This window comes from Amblyomma americanum, chromosome 11, assembly GCF_052857255.1.
Source record: "Amblyomma americanum isolate KBUSLIRL-KWMA chromosome 11, ASM5285725v1, whole genome shotgun sequence".
NCBI classification, from domain to species: domain Eukaryota; kingdom Metazoa; phylum Arthropoda; class Arachnida; order Ixodida; family Ixodidae; genus Amblyomma; species Amblyomma americanum.
This window is the reverse complement of record NC_135507.1, coordinates 110,020,494-110,043,037: the sequence shown is the minus strand read 5'-3', so window position 1 is coordinate 110,043,037 and position 22,544 is coordinate 110,020,494. Positions and strand designations below refer to the sequence as shown.

At 44.6% G+C, this 22,544-nt stretch overlaps 1 long non-coding RNA gene across 1 annotated transcript; it reads left to right on the top strand.

The window, feature by feature from the left end:
* Positions 1 to 1,978: 1,978 nt before the first annotated feature.
* Positions 1,979 to 18,051, top strand: LOC144110495 (uncharacterized). Its single transcript, XR_013309853.1, has 4 exons — positions 1,979 to 2,067; positions 2,810 to 3,007; positions 5,926 to 6,003; positions 17,942 to 18,051. It is a non-coding gene; the product is annotated as an uncharacterized LOC144110495 (long non-coding RNA).
* The last annotated feature ends 4,493 nt before the right edge of the window (positions 18,052 to 22,544 follow it).

Here is a 22,544-nt window from a genome sequence, read left to right as displayed (position 1 = left end):
TTAGTTCAAGTTGTATCTGATTACACAAGGATATGTCCTACAACATCATCCATATTGGATTTGATTTTGGTTCCCAAACGTATACAAACTTCTGTCTGCGAATGTGAAATCCTGGAGGGCTGGTCAGATGACAGGATGGTTTTCATGACACTGATGACGCTGCTGTGATAGACTGTCTTGATTATTCATATGCAGATTTTATGCAGCTCTATGACTCTGATGCTAGTATGGACCAACTATGGGAATTCTTTTCGGAATTGGCAAAACGATGCCTTAGTCACTTTGTTCCTAAGAAAACTAAGCGCACCAATAAAAGGAGTCCCTGTATAACTAGAGACATACTTCATCTCTAACGAAGACGCTTACTCACCCAACCCAAACCCCGAAAGTAAACTATGTATTCGCGGCATCAGTCAGGATTTAAAGACTTCTTAAGGAATCAAAAGAGAGATTCTATAACGTGGCGCTCACGAAATTTTTCCGCGAGTCGCCCGGTAAATTTTGGCGCTATATAAATCCGTCTAAAGTTCTGCAACCTGCTCTGACCGAGGGGAATGCCCATAAGCGTGCTAAGGATTTTAATTTATATTTTTCATCTGTTTACATAAGTGATAATGGCATACTGCCTCCTTTTAACGCTGAAACTGAAAGACCTAGCCTATTACTGATTTACAAAGTGACAAGCAAGGTGTTCTAATATGCTGTTACGTCAAGAAAAGCCAATGTCCAGATCGTATCCCTTACGAGTTTTTATATAGGTATGCTGACAAAAATTTTTCAGTCTTCTTTTAGTAGCGGATGCTTTCCAACTGACTGGAAGCGAGCAAAATATATATATACCAGTTCATAAAAGCAGAAATAATTCTGTTAGCAAATATCGCCCAATTTCGCTCAGTAGTACAGTTTCGAAGTTGCTTGAACACATCATATCCAAGCACCCCCTCGGCTATCTCGGCCAGCATGATATCCTGCATTATGATCAGCATGGCTTCTGAAAGGGTCTGTCCACAATTACCCAACTGATAGAAATAGTTCATGACCTTGCAGAAACAATAAATCCACTTGGTCAAACGGACATTATTCTGGACAGCTTTCTGTGAAGTTGCCTCTGAAGGAGTGACTATGCAGCGGAAGCTACGAGCTCTCACCGCCGGCTCACAAGCTTGCGTCGTTGGTTCGTGAGCGCGTGCGTGAGAGCCGGCGTTTCGCGCTCGTATTTTCTGCTTCGCAGCCGCAGAAAGCTGTCGCCGATTATAATATATGCTACGTACCTGTAGTGAATCCGTTGAACGGAAAATTTAGTGCGCCTATTTAGCACAATGTAAAATTTCTCAGTTAGTGCAAAAGTAAGCGGCAACGAGAGTACTTGCAGGCCAGCTTTCAAATGCTGCGATTGTGCAACTCGGCGAGTTATTCGCTTGCAATCCTTATCATTAGCTGAAAAGATGCATTATAATTCGGAGCATGTCCATTCAGTTCTCCTGTGTGGTTCTTTTCACAAAAGGAATGCCATAATATACAGAAATGGGCTTCTCTTTACAGGCTTTTAGTATGTGGAGAAGCTTCAGCGCAAGTCTGTCTACCATTTGCTGATCACTGTTAAAAATTGAACACTCATTTGTCAAGCTTTTTGTGTTTCTGTGTCTTTTTGCTCCTGTAAATTTTGGTTGGAATATAAAGGGCATCACGTCTGTTGCGTGCTACAATGCGTAATTAATGCCTGCTGATTCCTTTCACACATACACGCATTTTGTGTGTGTGCTGCCTTTATTTTTCTGGAGTTTACTTGGTGCTTTAACAGGTTTTGGCAGTTGTCATAACAGAAGTACTTGTGTTGACAGACTGCAATTTTAGGGGAGCTGATTGCGTTAAATATCCTAGTTTTCTCTTTTTGTCTATTCATAACTGAGGGGAATCAATGTTTTGACACATTCTTTCATTTCTTATATCACTATGCTCTCTAATAACGAGTGTTCGCAGGTGGATCATGGCTCGTCGCATGTGGCTCGTCTGCATCCACTTTGGAGCCTACAGCACGGATCTTGCCTCCTCGTAAAAGTAAACTTTGTGAGTTGTATGGAATGAAAAGGAGCGCGTGAATTCCGACAAAGTGTTATTTTATGGCTTGTTTCAGGACAGCATTTAAATAAGCTTTTGGATTTCAGTACACATTGGATAATCATGCTGGTTTAAACGAATTGCATTTCAGCCATTACAGTATGTGAAAAATGTTGAACCCTTTGTAGTAATCGGGGATTCGCGTTCCTTTTGCTTCAAGTGCGGGCAAATGAATATGATACATTACATAACACATTTTACGTGCTCATTACTACCTAACAATAAAACAAACCACTCAGAATGTTTTTATATTTTGGTAATGGTCCCCCTGGTGTTCTGTGTGTATTTACAAGCATGGGTATTTACTTGTTTATTTATATATTCATACTCAAAGGCCCCATTACAGGGTATTATTACATGAGGGGTAGACATGAAGTACGGCAATAAGGGTTACTGGTGTTCAGTTTGATGTGGCCCGCACTGGTGGGGAAATGAATTTGGAAAAATTGTTGACCGTTTCAGCCTTTTCCATCAGTAAACTGCCTCTAAGCAATCTTCAAATATATTACAAGTGTTCTTATAGGTAGATAAAACATAGGCATCGCATTTGAGGTCTTTTTAAAGAAACGAAGTCATTGGTGCAAATGTGTTCACCATTCTACAAAACGTGTGGCCAAAACGGCTTGAAAACGATGTCATTGGATTTTCAGAACCATTCTGAACGCACTTTTACCATTTGTATGCATATCAGGCCAAGCTGGTGTCAAGGGGACCGCTTCACTCTTTCCTGCGGCCTTTACAATCACCGCAGAAGCAATGGGAGTTTTTCTCCAGAAGTTACTCCGTCTGCTGTTGCTAGAGGCGTGAAGACCCGACCGCTTGCTCCCTGCCTGAACCTGCGGTGGTGGGTGGCATTCACTTGGTTCGCGCTGTCGGCCACTGGTTTATGGTGAGTGCAACACCGAAATTAAAAAAAAAACAATGCTGAGCCTGTACGTCTTCAGTGCAGCCCACATGTGCACAGATTCATCACAAAATGTGCTTGGTGAAAACATTTAAAAGCAGGAATCACTCATTCCTCATCCAGAAGGAAGTACTCTGATGATTTTCTTGCACGTCTCATAGTCCATGATTAAATGATGCTTAATGCTAAGGGGAAGAGAAGGAAAACTCTGAGTTTTGAGCTCACCTCATAAAAATGTACCATCGAGGGCAAAAGTGACCGCAACGTGCGAGTGGTAAATCCTGTACCGCCATTATTGGCTGCTGGCTTGAGACGATACTTGTAGAGCGTAGTCAGACTCACATACACTAACATTTGACTGTCAAATAAATATTGTGGGGCAATATATATAATACTTAATTACGCTATCACTTTTCACTTGTTCTGAATTATTTTACCCCCCATATACCTCCCAACTTCCTTAAACGAGGGACTTGTATCGATACCTCGAAGGAATACTAATGACTAATATGTTAGCAAGTATCAGGAAAAACTAATGTTGGTGTTATTATTGCTGCCGCCGAACTGCTAGATGTTCGAGGACATGGGTTTTCCCAATGAGCAGGTTTTGGGTTAAGCGCAAGTTTGCTTGTAGGCATTCTTGTCTGCCTAAAATCACCAGAAAGCAACAGTACAAGTTGTGTGTGCTGGCACAGATAGTGACGTGTACTGAGTATTGGAATTTCAGAAATGATGTCCGATGAATTGTTTAAGCAATAATAAAGAGCACCCTATTTTGCTGTCGACGTATACATTTAACTTGCAGCATACCCTGAAGAAGCTACCAATAAAATATTTCATTTAAACATTTTTATAAAAGAAGGGCTGAGATTATGGCTAGCCGTGCGTGCGGTTGAATGTTCACTGCCCTCTATTATTCTTAAATTCAGGAACTTATTAACATGTCAGTATAACAAACCTTAATTTTCAGCTCCTTACATCTCAAGGTAAGCCAACTAGCATAAAACATTGCAGATTGCTTTAATTTACCTACGCTAGGTTGAGAAGAATAATCTTTCTGGGCGTTTCTTCGTTTCCTTAATGATATGAGGAATGTTCATGTTCTTGGGAGGTTTATCAAAAGCAATGATGAGGCTGTACAAATGCAGAATACACTGTGTCACACTGGCTGTCATTGCCTCTGAGATAAGTCTGTTTGCTAGCGAAGGCTGATTTTATTCAAAGCGCAGTTCCGAACTTTGACTTGCTGGCAGTTAGCTCGTGATGGCAGATATTTTCAATAACTAATTTATGCATTGTAATCTGGGGGAATGGACAGTCATGAGACACCGGCAAACTTCAAAATGCCTTTCCAAGAGGAGCAGGTCTATGCCTCTTGGAGGTTAAGTGTGTGCAACGTGCTGTCATCGCACTGTGCTCCTGTGGCCAGTCTTGGGGTTTTTCGGTGCCCATTCCATTCACGAATTATATGATGCACTTTGCTTGGGTGCAGCATGAATTCTTGCTAATGCCACTGTTTTGCAAAGCTAAAGCAGCTGTGCTTGAAATTTCAGGAGCTATATTAATACTGCAGAATTCTTGACACTTTGAAAATTGTCATGCTAATGCTCCACATGGCACATCATTCTGCACACTGATGCAGACCTGCCAGAAGATGACCTACAAAGGCTGAGAGTCTTGACTTTTTGTGAAATGTAAAGTGTAGAACGGTTGACATTTGTGCTTGAAGAGTACATGCTATCATGCACAGTCGGACTGAAGGCAAGCATGCACAAACATTAATTCATTTCAGATTTCTCACATGGCAAAACAAAGGAACGGGGTCTGATTCACGTATTTGCATACAGTGCAAAGGATGAAACATACGGGCCTGATGGTTACCAATGACGTGGACCAAACTGGGAGCGAACGCACCTTCTCCCGCGTGAATGGCGGATGCAGCGGTGGGGCAGTGGCGACCCCACCGCGATGTGCCAAGAGGCAGAAACAGACCCCTTTGCACAGGCCATAAGAAATAGAGCACACGTTCCCTTCGAGACCGGCCATGGTGAGACATGCGTGCAGCTTGCACCTTATAAAAGGTTAAAGACAGTCTGCAGGCTACCTGGCGTAGCGAGAGCGGTCAGTGTGTTGAATGTTGTGATGAAAAGCAAAAAAAAAAAGCTGCAGTTTTTGTATGGGCCAACCAAAGAGGAAAACCTCGTGTGCTGGATGTACTTCAGCTTTGGTATATATTATTCTGAGCAATGCTGGAAGATGTGGACAGAATGATGACGCACACGCTATGTTGAACTGGCAACTAAATTTTATTCATGAAGCATTTTTTATATGTTCAATGCAGATAAAACAGTCAACAATCAGTCCTGTCACGTTCCATCGTCACCCTCATTCTCCTCTTCCAAAAATGCCTCTTCTGCTAGTAGTGATTGGGAGGTGCTACTTATGCATGTGTCTTTATAATCAAACATTGTTTTACGCTCAATAATTTCCTGTGCTTTTTCATCTCGGTTTCAGTCAACTATCAGTGTATTATTGCATATAATCTTTGATTATAAAGAGATATGCCTGAGCAGTGCATTGCTATCGCTTCTAGTGAAACAAAGCGTATTTCTGGAAGGGGAAAGATGAGAATAATGATGGAGCTTGTGACGGGAGTGATTGTTGGCTCTTTTTTCTGCACTGTGTATATTGTAATGCTTAATGAATAAAATTCTGTTAATTCAGTGCAATGTGTGTAGTGCTTCTCATCCTTCTGTCTGTCTCTTCGAGCGCTGTTTCGGAAAATGCTGAACCAACCGCCCCAAAACCATTTTGCATGTGGTATAGTGTTTATAGTTTTTTTTATTTGCTTTGAATGCTTCTGATTTTTATGATGATGTTCTTTTCTCATTTTCTTACTGCAGAGAGCAAGAATATCACTGCCTGCTTGTTGCACAGCTGTGCCGTGTCATGGGGTCTGACTGCTTTACCTGCACATCCAGGTGTGGCCACACTAATAACATAACTGTTTCATTTCAGCCAGTAAAACTTTCTCGTGTCATTCAAAGAGCACCTAAAGTTTTTAATGACACTTTGGGTTATTGGTGCAGTTGGAGGAGAAAAGACCTGTGGTGCATGATCATTTATGCATTGTTGTGTTGTAGCGCAGCTGCCTTTCCTTATCCCTTCACTGTGATGTATTCACAGAAAAGTATGCTGAAGACTTCATACATCATTATGTGGGAAAGGTGCTGCCTATAACACAACTGGTAAGTGTGCTCACATAAGTATCATGCTGTATCTAGTGGATTGGATGAGATATCTGGGTACACAACACAAAAATAGCAATTTCAGCAGACACCTGTTGATGAGACGTCAGTGCATGTTTTTTGTGCAGCTGAAATGTGACAAGACTGAATAACTTTGTGATGGTGTATTTTAGTTTATAAACTTGAAATTGGGTCATTCCAAGTCATCTGACCCAGATTTTGTTCGAGCATCTTCGATTTCCTTTAAAAATGCATATAGTTTATTCTTTTACTAGAAGAATCATTATCCCAGCTTGTTTTTGCCAAAAAAAATTGTGCTGTGGCCCCATCTTAAAGGTGCACTAAAGGGAAGTACTAAGACAGGCTAGACTGGTAAGGTAGGATCACTTGAAAGCACTTATGTCTTTTTAACCAGAAAACAACACTTATAGATATACGTGTAAGAAAAGCGAGAAACACGTGGTAACGCCCATTGTAGATTTGAGCCGTGATAGCGAGTGGCGTACTCGTAAGCTTTCTGGAGGAACGCTATATTGCCATATGGGGCCATTACCGTCGAAATGCGAAGAAGGCAGCATGGCGAGCATAGCCGACAGTGCGAAGGGTCTCGTAGTTAAAACAGCGCAAAAGCGATAACTGAAAGAAAGGTTAGCTGCAAACATCAGCGCTGAAGCTTTCGCTGGGCATTTTGTGCACTCTGGCTGTGTACAGCCATTGTACACAGCAAGATCAGAACCGCAAAGCTCAGAACTACATTCATGGTGTGTATGCTTGCTATACAGCTAGTGAAGCAGCTTCTTTCTCAATTCAACCATCGAATCAGCTACTTTGGGCTGGCAGTGGGCATTATGAAATTGCGAAGTGTTTTTTTAATTTTTAGTATGTGCTCGCACAGACATGCACTCATGCACATCATAAACATGGGAAGCACTATGCAGGTGCATGATCTTATATGTTTTCTGCACAGTGGAAAGGTGAATGCGCTAAAGATATCTGAAGTACCACATGCATGCACTATCACTTTTCATTTGGCTTAATAAAGAACGCATGACTATCAATTTTTTAGAATAGACATTATGCTTTCACTTACAAAAATTTGAAATTAATTTGTTTCATGTTTCGTTATTTTTAAACTGAAAAAGGTGTAAAGCTATTCGTTTTTGAAATTATTTACCAAATTTTATGGTCTCACAGAAGTTGTATGAATGGCAAAGCAGCCTATAAAATGTTTCAGCGATGAGAAAACCTAAGCCGTGCCAGAAAAAATTCTAAATTGGAAAAAAGTTGCTTTCTGCGGCATATTCAGCTGTCAGTTGCATAGTGATGTGGTCCTGGTAAGTATAAGAAAGGTAGTAAGCTGCACGATACCATTCAGTCGCATTTATTATCACAAGTTTAATTCGAGTAATTTTTGTTCTAAAAAGCATCAATGCCCTACTGTGGTATTGCTCCCTGCCTGCTCCTCAGTACAGTGCATGCTGGAGCCAGCTGCAAGTGTAGGTTTAAGCAGTGCTGCAGGTGGTGTGCTGGGCTTGAATGCTTTCAGCTTCTGGAGTACAGAGGTCTACTCAAGGGCACGGTTACAAAAAATAAAAATTAAATGGCCACTTAGCAGAAGCATCAAGTCAACTCTCGTGGTAACTGGAGATGCGGACCAAAGACCACTGCAGCCACGCTCCTCATTGCGCAGAAGCAAGAAGCACTATGAAATGATGGTGCTGTCTTCTGCTTCCTTGAAGTCATTCAAGAAAAACAAATTGAACTCACTAAGTGGTTTAAAAGAGCACCTTGGAAAGAACAGTAGTGTTTCGTCACATCGTCTTCATGTGCAGGCTCTTTTCCACTTAAGGGAAAACTGGGAGTGGATGGCTGCTGTGCTTCGCAAACCACAGCTGCCGACAGCTGAGGAGATTTGATGGCAAAGGTACATGCACAATAAATATGCGCCCGTTCTAGCCGGCTCTTGGCAGCAGTGGTTCTCAAAGCCTGGCGGTGTCGCACTCCCAGTTTCTCTCTACGTGTGAAACAGCCAGTGGTGCTTCAACTGTGCATGCTAGAATTACTTTGTAATCAGTGACCCAATTGTTTCAAGTGTTAAAACATGGATGAACATGCCACCAGGCCTTTCAACCCACAAACATAGTAACATCCATTTGGAGCACCTTGCAGCACTGCTTATATTTGGTTTGCAACCGGCTCTAGTGAGCACTGCAGTAAAGAGCAGGCACAGAGCAACGTTGAGGTTTGGCATCGGTGCTCAGCTTTCAACACTGTTTTCTCGCCTAATACAAAAATTACTTCACTCTCCAGAATAAATTGCATTCAATGGTAATGTGCAGCTTACTACCTTTCATATTTTTACTAGTATCACCTCACAATGAATTCACAGCTTAATATGGCACAAAAAGCTACTTTACTTAAGAGGGGACATGGGTCTTTGAGACCCAAAAATGGCCAAAAAACCGATTTTCTGAAAATAGCATTTTCGGAATCTTCAGCTATTATTCTCCAAGTTCACCAGTTCTCTTCTTCCAGAAGTCAGTAGTTTCAGGGTATTATTGAGTTTAGATCACCGCGTGGTCTGAATTTGCGCAAGAGCAGACGAAAAAACGGCACATTTTTCATCGTGCGGAGCCGCCACCGTACCGATCGCGGCCATGTTGGGCTCGTTTGAAAGAGCGCTCTCTAGGCTTCAATTTCCCGCCATTGCTGGTTGCAAGGCCTCAGTGGCCACCAAGAAAAAGAGCCATAAAAAAAGCAAAAAATGCGGGGTCTGATTCGCTGCTGAGCACACGTGACTGAATCGAGCCATCCGATTGGCGGATTCCGCCATGCATCGTCTGCTTGAGCCAGCGTTGGAAGCGTCGAAGACGCCATTTTGTTGACAGTCGAGACCGAGGTCCAACGATGCCTCTCAATAAATTTCGTTCGCGCCACAAATTCGGCAAAAAGAAGAAGTCCGCGCGCGGTGACAACTTCCGAAAACGTTCTGCGTCACCCGAATGCTCTGAGAACGTGCAGGAGCCAGTGGCAAGTGAAGACCCTGCGGACGAAATAGGCCTAACGAGCTCAACGACGTCTACACACAGCGGCCGCGTCCGCTGCGACACAACGATGCTGCAGCCTTCGGACTTGCTTGAAAATAAGCGAAAAGCGGAAGGAATTCTGCAGGAGCTGGAATCAACTGCAGCGACGAAGAAAAAGCTTGATTTCATCGGAAGCTGTGACGACCGTCCCCTTGACGGTACAGACGGTCGCCGTGCGGACGATAGTGCTTTCTCTATTGTGAGGTTAGACTCCTTCAACGAACTGTTGCGTGCCGTGAAGTGTAGAGTGTGTGGCGGAGATGTGCACGTTTCTAAAGGGAATCGCGAGTATGGTTTAGCGGTGAAATTGTCCCTCGTGTGTGTGAATTGCGGAGACACTGCGTCGGCATGGAGCTCGCCACGCGCGGAAGGCAGCCAAAAGATAAATCCGTTTGCCGTAAACATTCTTGCTGCACGCGCGATGCAAAGTACTGGAAATAGGCGAACCGCGCTAAATGATGTGTTTGCTGCGATGAATATATCGCATCGTGGCCTGCACACGAAAACGTGGCAGAGCTATGTGAAAAGCAAGCTGATGCCCGCAGCAACACGCGCAGCCGAAGAAGTGTTGAATGACAGCGCAAATTCTGTTCGGCAGCTCTACCGCGTGCTGAACCTTGACAACCCCGGGAACATTTCCGTCTCTTTCGATGGTTCGTGGATGACTCGGGGTCATTCATCCCGCATAGGTGTCGGTGCAGTGATTGAACTTTTTACTGGGCTCGTCCTGGATTACGTTGTGTTTAGCAATTTCTGTGCCGGGTGCGAGCGCGGGCCTAAGGACGACGACCCGTCCTATCAAGCATGGAGCGACAGCCACTTGTGCCAAAAAAACACGGACAAAAAGTCCGGTGAAATGGAAGTACTGGCTGGACTTGTGTTATTCGAAAGGTCATGGAAAAAACATGGCCTTAGATACACGACTGTCCTTTCAGATGGCGATAGCCGCACATTTCTTGCACTGCAAGAATTGTCTGTATATGGCTATATAAAAATACAAAAAGAAGACTGCACGAAGCATGTGCAGAAGCGAATAGGCACGGCTCTGCGCAATGCAATTGCCAAGCATAAAGGCAATGCAAAAGAGAGCCTTAGTGGCAAAGGAAAGCTAACAGGCGACCTTGTCACTAAGTTGACATCATATTACAGCTGGGCCCTGAAATCCCATGCTGGAGATATTGAAGCCATGCACAAGGCCGTGATGGCGATATACTATCATGTAACATCAAATGATAGTGCAGCGAACCACACTTTGTGCCCAACAGGCCCAAACTCATGGTGCCGCCAGAACGCTGCTGCAGCCAAGGGCGAGCCCGCTCCCAAGCACAGGTATAATTTGCCGCCACATGTGTGCAAAGCACTTTTCCCCATATATGAGCGCTTGGGAGACCCAAAGCTACTGCAGCGTTGCTTGCGTGGCAAAACTCAAAATAATAATGAAAGCCTGCACTCGCTGATATGGTCGCTTGCACCAAAGGAGAGACATGCTTCACTGTTTTCAGTTCAAGCAGCCGTTGCAGAGGCTGTTGTCCGCTTCAGTGCGGGAAACCTGAAGGCATCTTCCCAAATACTGAGCGAGCTCAGTATGAACCCTGGCCAACATAATATCAGGAGGATGACCGAGAAAGACAGGCGCCGGACAGCAGAATCTGCTCGCAAGCGTGCCTCTACTGAAACCATGCATCGGGCACTGAAAAAGTGCCATTCTAGTCAAACCAAGCAGTCTGACTACATGCCTGGTGCTTATTAGCCCTTAAGAAATGTAAATATGTATATATCTTCATAAAATTTTGAATAAATTATGTCTAGTTTGTTTTTCTCAATTTTCTCAAAACGCAAATTTTGTACACCTGCTTGTTTTAGTTTGTCGATATCTTTGCACCTATGATGGGCAGAGATGTATTTTTTTTTTTGCTAAAGAAAGCTGGAAGTGCAGTGAGTGCAATGATCGAAGCAGAATTCTTTAATTAACCTTCAAAACTTTTTTATCTTGCAAAGTTCATTGAAGCATGATAGGCACAACTTGAAGGATGGTATTCCAAGTGCTGCAAGATTTCTAATAAGGGTAAAATGAAAAAACTGCTTCGATTGTTGCACTCTCTGGTCATTGTACTACGTTGCCATGCATTAGAAATAATTTTTTATGGAGCCAATTTTTCTGCACGGAGGTACTAATTAATGAACAATAAAAATTAATTATTTCATTGACTAATTGACTTAGAAAGAAAAAAATAAAGATTTGAAACCAGCATAAAAACTGAACATATTTTTATGATTTCGTCAGGATAGGCTTCAAAATAAGAAAAATAGCTCTAAGACCAGTGTCCCCTCTTATATTAAGAATTTTTTTTTTCTGACTGCTTACGGTTTCTAATCGCTGAAACATTTTTTTGGCTTCTTTGTCTGCCAGGCAACTTACAAAGTAGTTGTAATGATTACTGTGAGAACATAAAATTACATCAAAAATTGAAAAATCGCAGTTTTGTACCTTGTTTCGAGTTTATTATTTATTTGTTGTTACACGAGTTTCGAAACTTGATACGGCGGCTTTGGCATGGAAATTTTTTTTCGTAAAAACAAGCTGGGATAAGATTTGCCTTACTAATGTAATAAACTGTGATGGTTTTAAGGAATTCGAAGATGGTTGAACACTTAAGTCTGTCAATTGGCAAGCAATGACAAATGTGCATCTCCACCTTAAGTAATCACAACCTCAACTAAAATGCAAGAGGAGTGATAGAATTAAAAACATTTAACTTGACCTTTAATAAGTATATGGGTGGAGGGGGTGCTGAAGAAAACACTAGCTCGACATATTTTGCCACCACTTTTTTGGAGGCTAAGAGAAATTTTGTGTACTATTTTTGGTAGTGCCACATACTTGATCTAGTTATGTGCTCAGCCTCTTTCACATTGTTGGGAACTTTCTACCACTGCTTCAGCTCTGTTTTTGCCACTGCCTGCAAAGGCGGTAAGGGAAGCCTGCTTTCTGAAGGCTCTCGACTTTTTTGTTACTCGGCTCTGTCTGAAGTTGTTAGGTGCTGACGACAGCAGAATTACAGGAGGAAGGTTCTTTACCCGTGCAACAGGTTAAGGATGCGGAAAATAAATATGCGCTCTTTCTGTCGCTATTCTAGGCGTATCAGTGTAACACGTCGCATTCAAGTGACTAGCTTGAATCTAAACCCCTGAGACACTCAACTTGTGGAATTTCCAAAGTGGTGCATAGTGAATGTGAAAAAATGGTGAGATTTCAAAGCCTGTGGTTGTGCAAGATTGACGTTTTGATTTTTGGTCGGGTGTAACAAATTTCGTGAAATTTTATAAAGTTAGGTAAAATTCAAAAACAAAGCGGCAAATGCCCCTCAAATGATTGCACCCAGCCAATGGCGAGGACTTGTTCTCAAAATGTGGTTAATCCCCTCAATCCTGCTAGGGTGGCGTCGTAGGGGGAGCCAGACGAAAGCAAATTAACCATGGCGTAAGGAAAATCGTTCGACGTCATCGGCTGGAGGGCCTCTTTTGAATGGTATCTGCTGCTTCTCTCTTGGTATGTATCCGACTATAGCAACATTCACAAAAGAGCTAGCAATTGCCTTATGTGATGTCCAGATTTTAACAATGGTGAGATATGTAAATGATCTTTTACTGGTTTTATGGTTTGTTAAATTAAATGACGCCAACTTTGCTTGATTGTTCCTGAAGTCTCAGTATTTATTCACGTTCACTGTGCTTTGGAAGTGCAGCAAGGAAAGTGTCTGAAATGTTCAGATGCAGCGCAGTTCTTTAAAGGTGTAGTAAAGAGGATTCTGAGCTCGTATTTTTACCATGAAAACTCTATCTACATGCTCCGAGCATTCTTGGAAACTTCGAATTATTGTCTTGTGCAGCCAATTTCTCTGTTAAATTGGATTAGATGTCCTAGCTCCCACCATTTTTTTTTAACTGACCTCTGAGAGTAGGAGTCAACTAGCGCGGGGAGTGCCTTCAGCCAGTCACAGGCGGCTCTTGGTTTTGCTTTGCTTTCAGGTTTCTATGAATAGTTTCAGTTGCAGACAGCATAGCTGGCAATTAGGCCCACAGAAATAAAGATCTCCGTGGACTGTTTGTTTTCACAAATCATTCCCCGTATTACTCCACAGGACAATTCAAAGTCTCTAAGAAAGCTTGCAGTGTGTAGATCGAGTTCTCATCATAAAAAGGTGAGCTCAGAATCCTCTTTAGTGCTCCTTTAAACAGGACCATATGTTGAGCTCATATTTCTAGAATATTGAAAGAAGTCATGGCGATTTATTTTTCGCAGTCTCATCTGGTTAAACGACCGTGTCGTAAGCTCATACTCTCTAAAGGCAGAGCTGAGTAAAATACAAGTTGAGACAGAAAACAGGATTCTTCCCTTTGCCACTTTTGCGAGCAGTGGTAGAAACGGTGTAAAAGCAGTTTTACAGTGTGACCAACAGTGTGAGAAAAACTGAACAGAGAACTGGATCAAAGTGCATACTACAACCATAATTATGCAAATTCTCTCATAACTTGAATCAGCCTGACTATGCCCACTGTAGGGTAAAGGCCTCTCCCATATATTTCCTTTGCTAGCTGTGGCCACCGTATCCCAAAAAACTTCTTATTCTCATCTGCCCACCTAACTTTCTGGAACCCCCTGCTATGCTTGCCTTCCCTTGGAATCCACTCCGTTAACATTAAGGGTAAGCAGTTATCTTGATTTTACATTACATGCCCTGCCCAAGCTCATTTCTTCCTCTTGATTTCGGTAGCATGTCAATAACCCGCATTTGTTCCCTCACCGTTCTGCCTGCTTCAGGTCTCTTAAATGTTACACCTATCGTTTTTCTTTCCATAGCTCACTGCATTGTCCTAAACTTACGCTGAACACTTTTCGTTACCCTCCATGTTTCTGCCCCTTAGGAGAGTATTGGCAAGATTCTAGAATACATGGTGGCAAAATATGATGTCAAGTTGATGTTTTCTGCTCCCTACAACATTTCAGAATTGTGCTTTTTTGTAGAAATCATTGTGCCAAAAAACAGGCTGTGGAAAAAACACGCACGCAAACCAAAAGACCACAGCTGGACATTTGTACACTGACATTACAAAGTCAGACATGCAGATTCCTTTATCATACAAGTACAGAGAGGCAAACCTGATGCAGTCATCTCCACCTCTGCTTATATGAAACATTGTCCACACTTCCCACGTTACTGGTCCAGATGACAGATTAAAATCTTAGCACTATGGAACAAAGGCTTACGGTGTTTTTTTTACTTTCATCCTTTTCCCTCTGCTGTCCAAACGTGGCACAACGCGGTAACAGGTGTGAGCTTGCCAGCTTCATCATAAAGAGACCAAAAATGCTGAGGGCCAAAGCTAGAGGCAGTCTGACAGTGGCAAGGCCTAATGGGCACTGACTTCAAACATGACACTACAATACCCCTCTTTACTTCCTTTGAATATGCTGCCGTGAAGCTCAAAACAAGTTTGCTTTTTGTTTGACCTCTGGTGATACACCCAGCAAATGTGTTTTGGTCTCACCTGCATACATGCACCCTTTGTCAAACATTTTGAGCCCAAGAAGTTTGCTTCTCGGCCATGGCGTGTGTCTCGTTACTTATCACCAGGTTTATAAACCTCATGAAGGTAAGAGGAGCTCTCATCCTCACACCACTGAAATCTAGGGCTTCCCAGGTTGCTACAAGGGCCCTCGTTATGCAGCTTGGAAGCAAACTCCCTAGGCTATGATTTTTGACAAAGGCCATACATCAAGGAACTACAGAATCCCTTCATGTGGTGCTTCAGCACTGAAATCTAATCCCCAGCCTTGCTCATTGATAACCCGCAGCATTGCAACTATGGCTCTAGGCTGGCTGGCAGAACTTCCAAACACGAAGTAAGTGTCTGTACCTAAACACCTGCAAGACGAAGCCTTTAAAACTGCGCTCAATGTTTTGGTCTACACAAGCAAGGGAAATATCACTCACGATAGGAACCACTCTTGAACGCATGCAAGCTAATTTCTTTCTTTTTCTTTGTGCAAAAGCTCTTCTGACCACAACTGTGGTATTTTTGTTGATGCAGTCTCCAAGGTTTTGCAATTTCACCTTGATTCTATGTTTGTGAGGGAACAGAAGGGCCTTTATGTGTGGAAGAAAGAAGTTTGGGCAGGCTTAGGTGTGGCTCCTATCCTGAGTAATATTTTCTTTGTGTGTGTGGACCAAAACATTTAGCGCAGTTTGCAAGGCCTTGCCTTACAAGTGTTTAGTTACAACTACTTCATGTTTGTAAGGCCTTCAAAAAGGAAATCATGGGATTGGAGTTCAGTGTTAAAGTGCCAGACGAAGTGACTGCAGTTCCTTGATGCTCTTAAGGAGGGGAAAACATGGCGTGTTTGCTAGGCTTACTACCCAATGACAAAAGTGCCTATCCTGAGTTTCTTGTTGACATATTCGAAGTTGGTGAAGAGTGATGTCTTGTACTTCAAGTCAATGCTCAGTAGATTTTGCCACCATCATATGGTATTGCCATTCAGTCTAAAAAATTAGCGATAACGAGCTATTCACAAGATCTGGTTGTATATGTGTGTGCAGGTTTGATACAAGGCCAAGTGAAAACACCAGCTCGGGATAGGCCGGTAGGGCACAAGGTTGCTGTCATACTACCTTAATAAGCTATCTCAAGGCCTTGGCAATGCGAGTTAGAGGTAAAAGTATGTGTGGTTTCTCGCACCAAGGAAGATTGCATACCGCTTGAGTTTGGTGTCAGGCACAAGACAGGCTACCTGCCAATGTTGGTGCCATAGGTGCTAATGTTTTGTCGTCAATATTATATCAGTCAGACGCCGTGGTGTCAGCGGGCAGCAGGAGGAGAATTTTTTATCTTTCAGCGCACTGTGCCTCGTGTGAACGGCGCAGTTGAAAGGATGAAAGAAAAATTTGGTTGCATAGGACTAAGATTTTTATTCTTTCATATTCCTTCACTGGGATCAGTTAGTGTGGGAAGTGTCAGAAGGCTTTCATATCAGGAGAAATGGAGGTGATTGCATCAACAGTCTCTACATTCACTAATATAAGGAATCTGCATTTTTGGCGCGGCAGTGACGGCGAACATGTGTCCTGTTGCGGCCTTTTTGGATTGCGCACCTTCCCACACTGCATGCCTTGAGGTTGTAAATAAGTTTCTGTTGTGTATTAAACTGCGAGTCAGGACTGGGTTTACGTTCTCTCGGTGTTAGTGTTTTTTGCGCTGTATTACTTGAGTATGCATTCTTACCAACTTGTTCATTTCACCGTCTTAACTGGTGTATACCTTTGCTCAAGCTAAGGAGCTAATGGTTGAATGCTTTTTATAGTGCGTAAGTAGAATACTTACATAGTAATTAAAGCAGAAATAAATGATTTCCTGGTCAGATTTTTTATATTCTGCGTACAGTACTAGAGTTACGCTTAGACTTAAGTATGCACTGCAGCCAAAAGATTCTTTTCTCGCGTCTGAAGGATTTTAAAAGTAACCACGTATTTTCAGTTTGCTATCCTGTTTATTGTTTGAATATCTACCTTTTTGCAGGGAAATTTTTTTGTGACAAGTGTTCCATTTGAAAACTGAATTGAAATCATATTTTTGTATTTCGATGAAGTACGAATGGTTGGATGAGAAGAGTATTCATATATTCATATTTTTGTGCTAGGTACAAATAGCTATGAGTAGCGGCCTGCTTGCCATTGGCTATGCTAATTTTGTTTATTAATCTTTCCTCTGTTTAATGTAATATTAAAAGGTATCCCAGCTGCTCCTGTAGAGGGCATTTAGGGGTAACATAAACAAATCAATAAATAAATGTTGGTAGGGCAACGGAGCGGATTCGAAGAGCAGGCAAGTGTAGCAGGGGGCGGCCGAAAGTTAGGTGGAGGGATGAAATTAAGAAGTTTGCAGGCATACGGTGGGTGCAGCTGGCAAAGGACAGGGTTAATTGGAGGGACATGGGGGAGGCCTTTGCCTAGCAGTGGGCATAGTCAGGCTGATGATGATGATGATGGTCTGTATTGACAAATTCCTACGTTCTAATTTGAAAGAACCTACTTTCACTGAAAAGAGGTTTTGAAGCCAGTGTGTAATAAAATGCAGGTACCACTACCAGTGGTCGTTTTTACAAGCAAACTGGTGCTCTCATGGCAGTTATTGTGAGCATATGCTTGAAGGTACGCTGCACCACCATTCACTTCAAAACAGTCATCACGGAGTCTTTTTTGGTCTTGACCTCACAAATGGAAACTGAGTAGTGGGAAAAATGTCCCATTTCTAAATTCAGCTGTCTGCAATAAATGCGATTAACATAGACAGAAAGCGCCACAATGTCCGTGACTCAGTTTTTGCATGGAAAAAAAATTAGATGGAGTCCTCAGTGCGTCCTTAAATAGTACATGCCCATCTTAACTGCGGAGGCTGTATGAGGGAATGAATTCTTGTGGTAGTTTACTGAATTGCAGCCCGAAGGATTCATAACGTGGCAAGAAATTAATACTTTTCTACTGCTGCCATTCCTGTAGGTGATCATCCTCATTCCTTTTTTACAGACTTGGGCAAGACATCGATGACCTTTCCACACCATGCTGTCCCAGGAGCGTTGCTGTGCATGAGTGCACAAGTATCGTTGAGCAGCTCTATGTAAGCCAGAGGCTATGCCGTACAAGCTCTGCATACAAATAAACCTGTGATGGTAGCAGGTTGTTTTTCGCTGTTTGCAAACAGGCCAAGGAGACAGCCGTATTTTTCCTTTTACATCACCATAATTTATACTCTGCAGGTTGCAGTGCATCAGTTTATTGTTCATCATGCAGTGAATGTGCTCCTTAATCTTAGTGTAATGCATCATATAGAGTTTAGACAGCGTCTCTCATTATAATTTTATCCGGTATCTAATATTTTATTGAGTGCCCGACATGTTACCCGGCACACACGAGCACCTGCCACTATACTGGGCAGTCAACAGTGTATTACCCGACACCCAGCAGTACCCAACACTATGCTGGGCACCCACCATGATACCCAACATCCAGCAATATGGCGGCCACCCTGTACCCAGCAATATGGTAGGTACCCACCATTGCCCATCACCATAATCCACTATCATGTCGGGTGCCGGGTTCCAGCATGCCCAGTAGAGTGTATTTTTCTGATAGGGGTGCGATTGCCATGTGGTTCCACTGACGGCGAACAATCATCCACCTAGCACGGCTCTTTGGACAGATTCAGGAAACGACTGAAAAGAACAAAAGTAACGAGCAAACAAGTTAAAACGCAAAGAAACGAAGGCGCTCTGCGCTAATGCTGTAGCGAGGTCTAATATGTAAATTTTCACGGCTGGCGTCGATTTCTACAAAGCGCGGGTAGTCGCAACGGAAATAAACAAAGGCGCACTGGAGCTCGGTAAGTCTGCAGCTACAAGCACGAGTTTTTTGTCTCTACCGCCGATTTCCACACCGCGCGATCGTCATAACTTTTCTTGGACGTGCTGTTGAAGCTGACAGCGATCATAAAAATTAAGGCCGCCGACTGCAGTGACAGAGGCTTGCCATTGAAAGGAACAAAGCCGTGCACTTTGTCAACCAGGCAACGAGGCCTAGCGCGAGTTTTAGAGCCGACTTGGACAAAGCGCGAGACGGCGCGCGCTTCTAACGCTTGCCGACGCAAAGAAACAAAGGCGCGCTGCGCTGGGATAACGCCGTAGCGAGGTCTAATATGTAAATTTTCACGGCTGCCGTCGATTTCGACAAAGCGCGAGAAGTCTCTAAGGAATTAAACAAAGCTGCACTGCACTGGGTGAATGCTGTACACTTAGGCCAGGCGCGATTTCCACAATGCGCGAGTCGGAACTTCTGGACTTACCGTTGCAGCTGATAGCGATCCTAAAGGGCAGATTGTAGTGGCAGAATTATCGTGGCCACTTTTACCCTGGACATGCCACTGCAAAGGAACAAAGGCGCACTGGGGTCGATGCCCCGGCGTCTCGCCATGTGGTATCGGTCCGCGGCAAATAAGGACAGCATCGGCTCGCCAGAAGCATCCGGGAAACGATGCTGCAAAAAAGTTACGTTACAAGCGCCGCAATTTGGCGAGTTCTGCACGGGAAAACTTGCGAAAACGTTTTTCAACCCTTACCTCGTGATTGAGAACGTGCACGCGCGACAAGCGCTTCATCGTGGCTGTCAGACGGCGGTTCAGATGGCGACGCCGGCGGTCCTCAAACCGCACCTTATGTGGGTCGTCGTAATGGAGTTGCAAAAATTTGAACACCAGCACGACACTCGCCACGTGCTCCTGCAGCAGGAAAACGAGGTCCTGGAATGCGCAAGGCATGTAAGTAAGCGGTACAGCACTTGATGAAGCGAAATTTGAGATAAAATGCGTACCTTTATGTCGCTGGCGATTTCTCGCGGGTCAGCGCCTTTTGGGGGTCGTCGCAATGTCGTGGAAGCAAGAACTGTACAGAAATTTCAGCTGGCTGTCGCCGACGAGCGCACCACGCAAAAAAAGCCATACTTGGACAGCTCCCGAAAAGCGCGCGACGCCGCCTACGCTCACGAAGAGAATGCCCGCAGACCACGCACGCCCGGCCGGCCGGCCGGCCCTAGCGATTCCCTAGGCACTCTAGGGACAGGCCGAAAGAGGCGCGGCGACCCCACATCATTGAAAGGAACAGGTGCTGCAGCAACTACGTCCGAAGCTAAGTGCTTTTGGTATTTACACTTGTATACATGCTGTCGGGCGGTAGTTTTAGACCGAGTTAAGGGTAGGGAGGCCAGCGGAGGTGTGTGAGAATAATTTTTGGCGGGTTTTTACGTTGCGCAGGGTCGAGGGCTATCGGCATAGGAATTTTGGCGGGCTTTCACAAGGCGTAGTCGGCCGGACGATGGGTCGGCAAGCTAGGAAAGTTAAGGTGGACGAGGACGGGGAGTTAGTACAGTGCCAGGAGTGCGACCGTTGGTGTTACTTAGATGAGACTGGGTTCGGGAGCTTAGCCGAGGCGGAGGAGGCTAGCTTCGTGTGTAAGATGTGTAAGCGGTTTGGGGACGCCGTTCATGCGTTAAAAGGGGAATGGGAAGCTGGGTTTAATGCACTTAATGCGGACCGGCAGGTCGAACGAGAGGCACGGATTAAGCTGGAAGCTCAGGTCGCCGATTTGATTAAAAAGGAGGAGAATAATGCCGCCCCGTTGAAGCGAATTGTGGGCGAGATTAAAGAAGAGCGGGAAAAGCGGACCCAGCTAGAAAAACAGGTTGAAGCGCTCAGGTCGCGGCCCGCTGGGCACCCCAGTTCGGAGAAGTGTCAGGTGGGGGACGAAGCTCGTCGATCGTACCGTGCTGTAGCGCAGCGAGCATTGAGTGTGAAAAATGAGAACGAAATGAAAAAGGTTAAAGCGGCCATGGAAACTCGCGACAATAGCGCACAGCGGCAGGAGAGTCAGCTAGAGCGATCCGGAGGCCAACAGACGGAATTAGGAAACGAACGTTTGGGGCGCAGGAGAGTTCTGGTGGTCGGGGACTCGAATGTAGCGAGGGTTGAGGGAGGCGTTCTGACGGCAGTGAAGGCAGACAGGCGGGTGCAGGTGGAGGCTCAGTCGGGAAAGTGCATGGTGGATGCAATGGCCAGAGCCCGGGAGGTGGTGGTGGGCAGCATGGATGGCGAACACCTTGTGGTCATCCATGCTGGTCTCAATGATGTACTGCAGGGGAGGAGCCAGAATCTTGAGACGCAGTTGGAGGTGGGGATGCGTAGGCTTAGAGAGGCCTCTGAGAGTGTGCATGTGGCCATATGCACAATCCCAGAGGTCCAGAGGCAGGCTTTCGAAACGGAAAGGAGGGTCGTGGAGACTAATCGGGTAATCGGGTGTGGGCTCGGTGGCTGTGCCACGATGCGGTCGCTTAACCCGTTCTGTCTCGCTATGCAGGTGATCGCTCCCCTCTGGATTACCACGCTTTTCCCCGCCCCTCTTGCTGCCTGTCCACCGGACATCTCGCCGGAATGGACGCCCGCTCTCAACCGAACCGATATGTGCCAGCCTTGCGCCATCACCGCTTCGCCCGATCGTGCGCTGACCTCACCAGTGCACTGCACCCTCGACAGACAGTTGGAAACACCATCGCCATCAACATCCTCTCCCGCTCCAGCTTTTAAGCAGCTTCGGCCACCGGCGTCGCTTTGTGGGCTCGGTGGCTGTGCCACGATGCGGTCGCTTAACCCGTTCTGTCTCGCTATGCAGGTTAGTAAGCCATGTTGTCTTTACGCTAAGAAATCTAGTGATTACTTTTTGATACAGCTGCCGAGCCCGCAATGCTGCCTTGCCATTGTCACTGAGTGTTCTGATGTCATTATTTCCTTGCTTTTGTTGTCCGGCGACATAGAGACTAACCCCGGCCCTGCCTCACTCGAAACTGTAGTTACGGAACTTAAAAAAATTGTCCGCCGGTCAGTCGACATTAATCGCGGAAGTTACAGACCTCAAAAACCAGTTACTAACAACAGACAACCTTATTTCTGATCTAAGCAGGCGCATCAGCGCTCTTGAAGGTCATTACCAAACCATACAGTCACTACGCACAGAGATAGAAGGCCTAAGCACTCACACCACCCAGGCAACTCGCCAGCTCTGTGATCTCGAGGATCGCATAGACGAAGCAGAAAACCAATCACGAAGAAACAACCTCATATTCTACAACATTCCGGACCCTGACCCATCTGAAACGTGGGCTGACTCTGAAAAGCTACTAATTCGCCATTGCTCCGAATTTTTGGACATCACCCTCGACCCCAAAACAATAGACCGCACTCACCGTCTTGGGCGCCACGAACCTGATCGCTGCCGTCCGTTAATTGCCAAATTCGCACTTTTCAAAACGAAGGACGAAATTCTAGCTAATGGCCGCAAATTCAAGAACACTGACTACTCCGTCGGTGAAGATTTTTCACGCCGCGTTCGCAATGTGCGCAAACATCTAGTTACATTTGCCAAAAGCAAGACTAACCGTTTTTCTTTGCGATACAAAACCCTGTTCATCGGTTCCCGACGATATATCTTCGACGAACCATCGCAATCTGTAAAAGAGATACCATAGCGGTTGCTGCGCCGCCAGCCCCCAGCCGCTCATGTACCTACCACCCCCCAGCCTAATCTTTCCT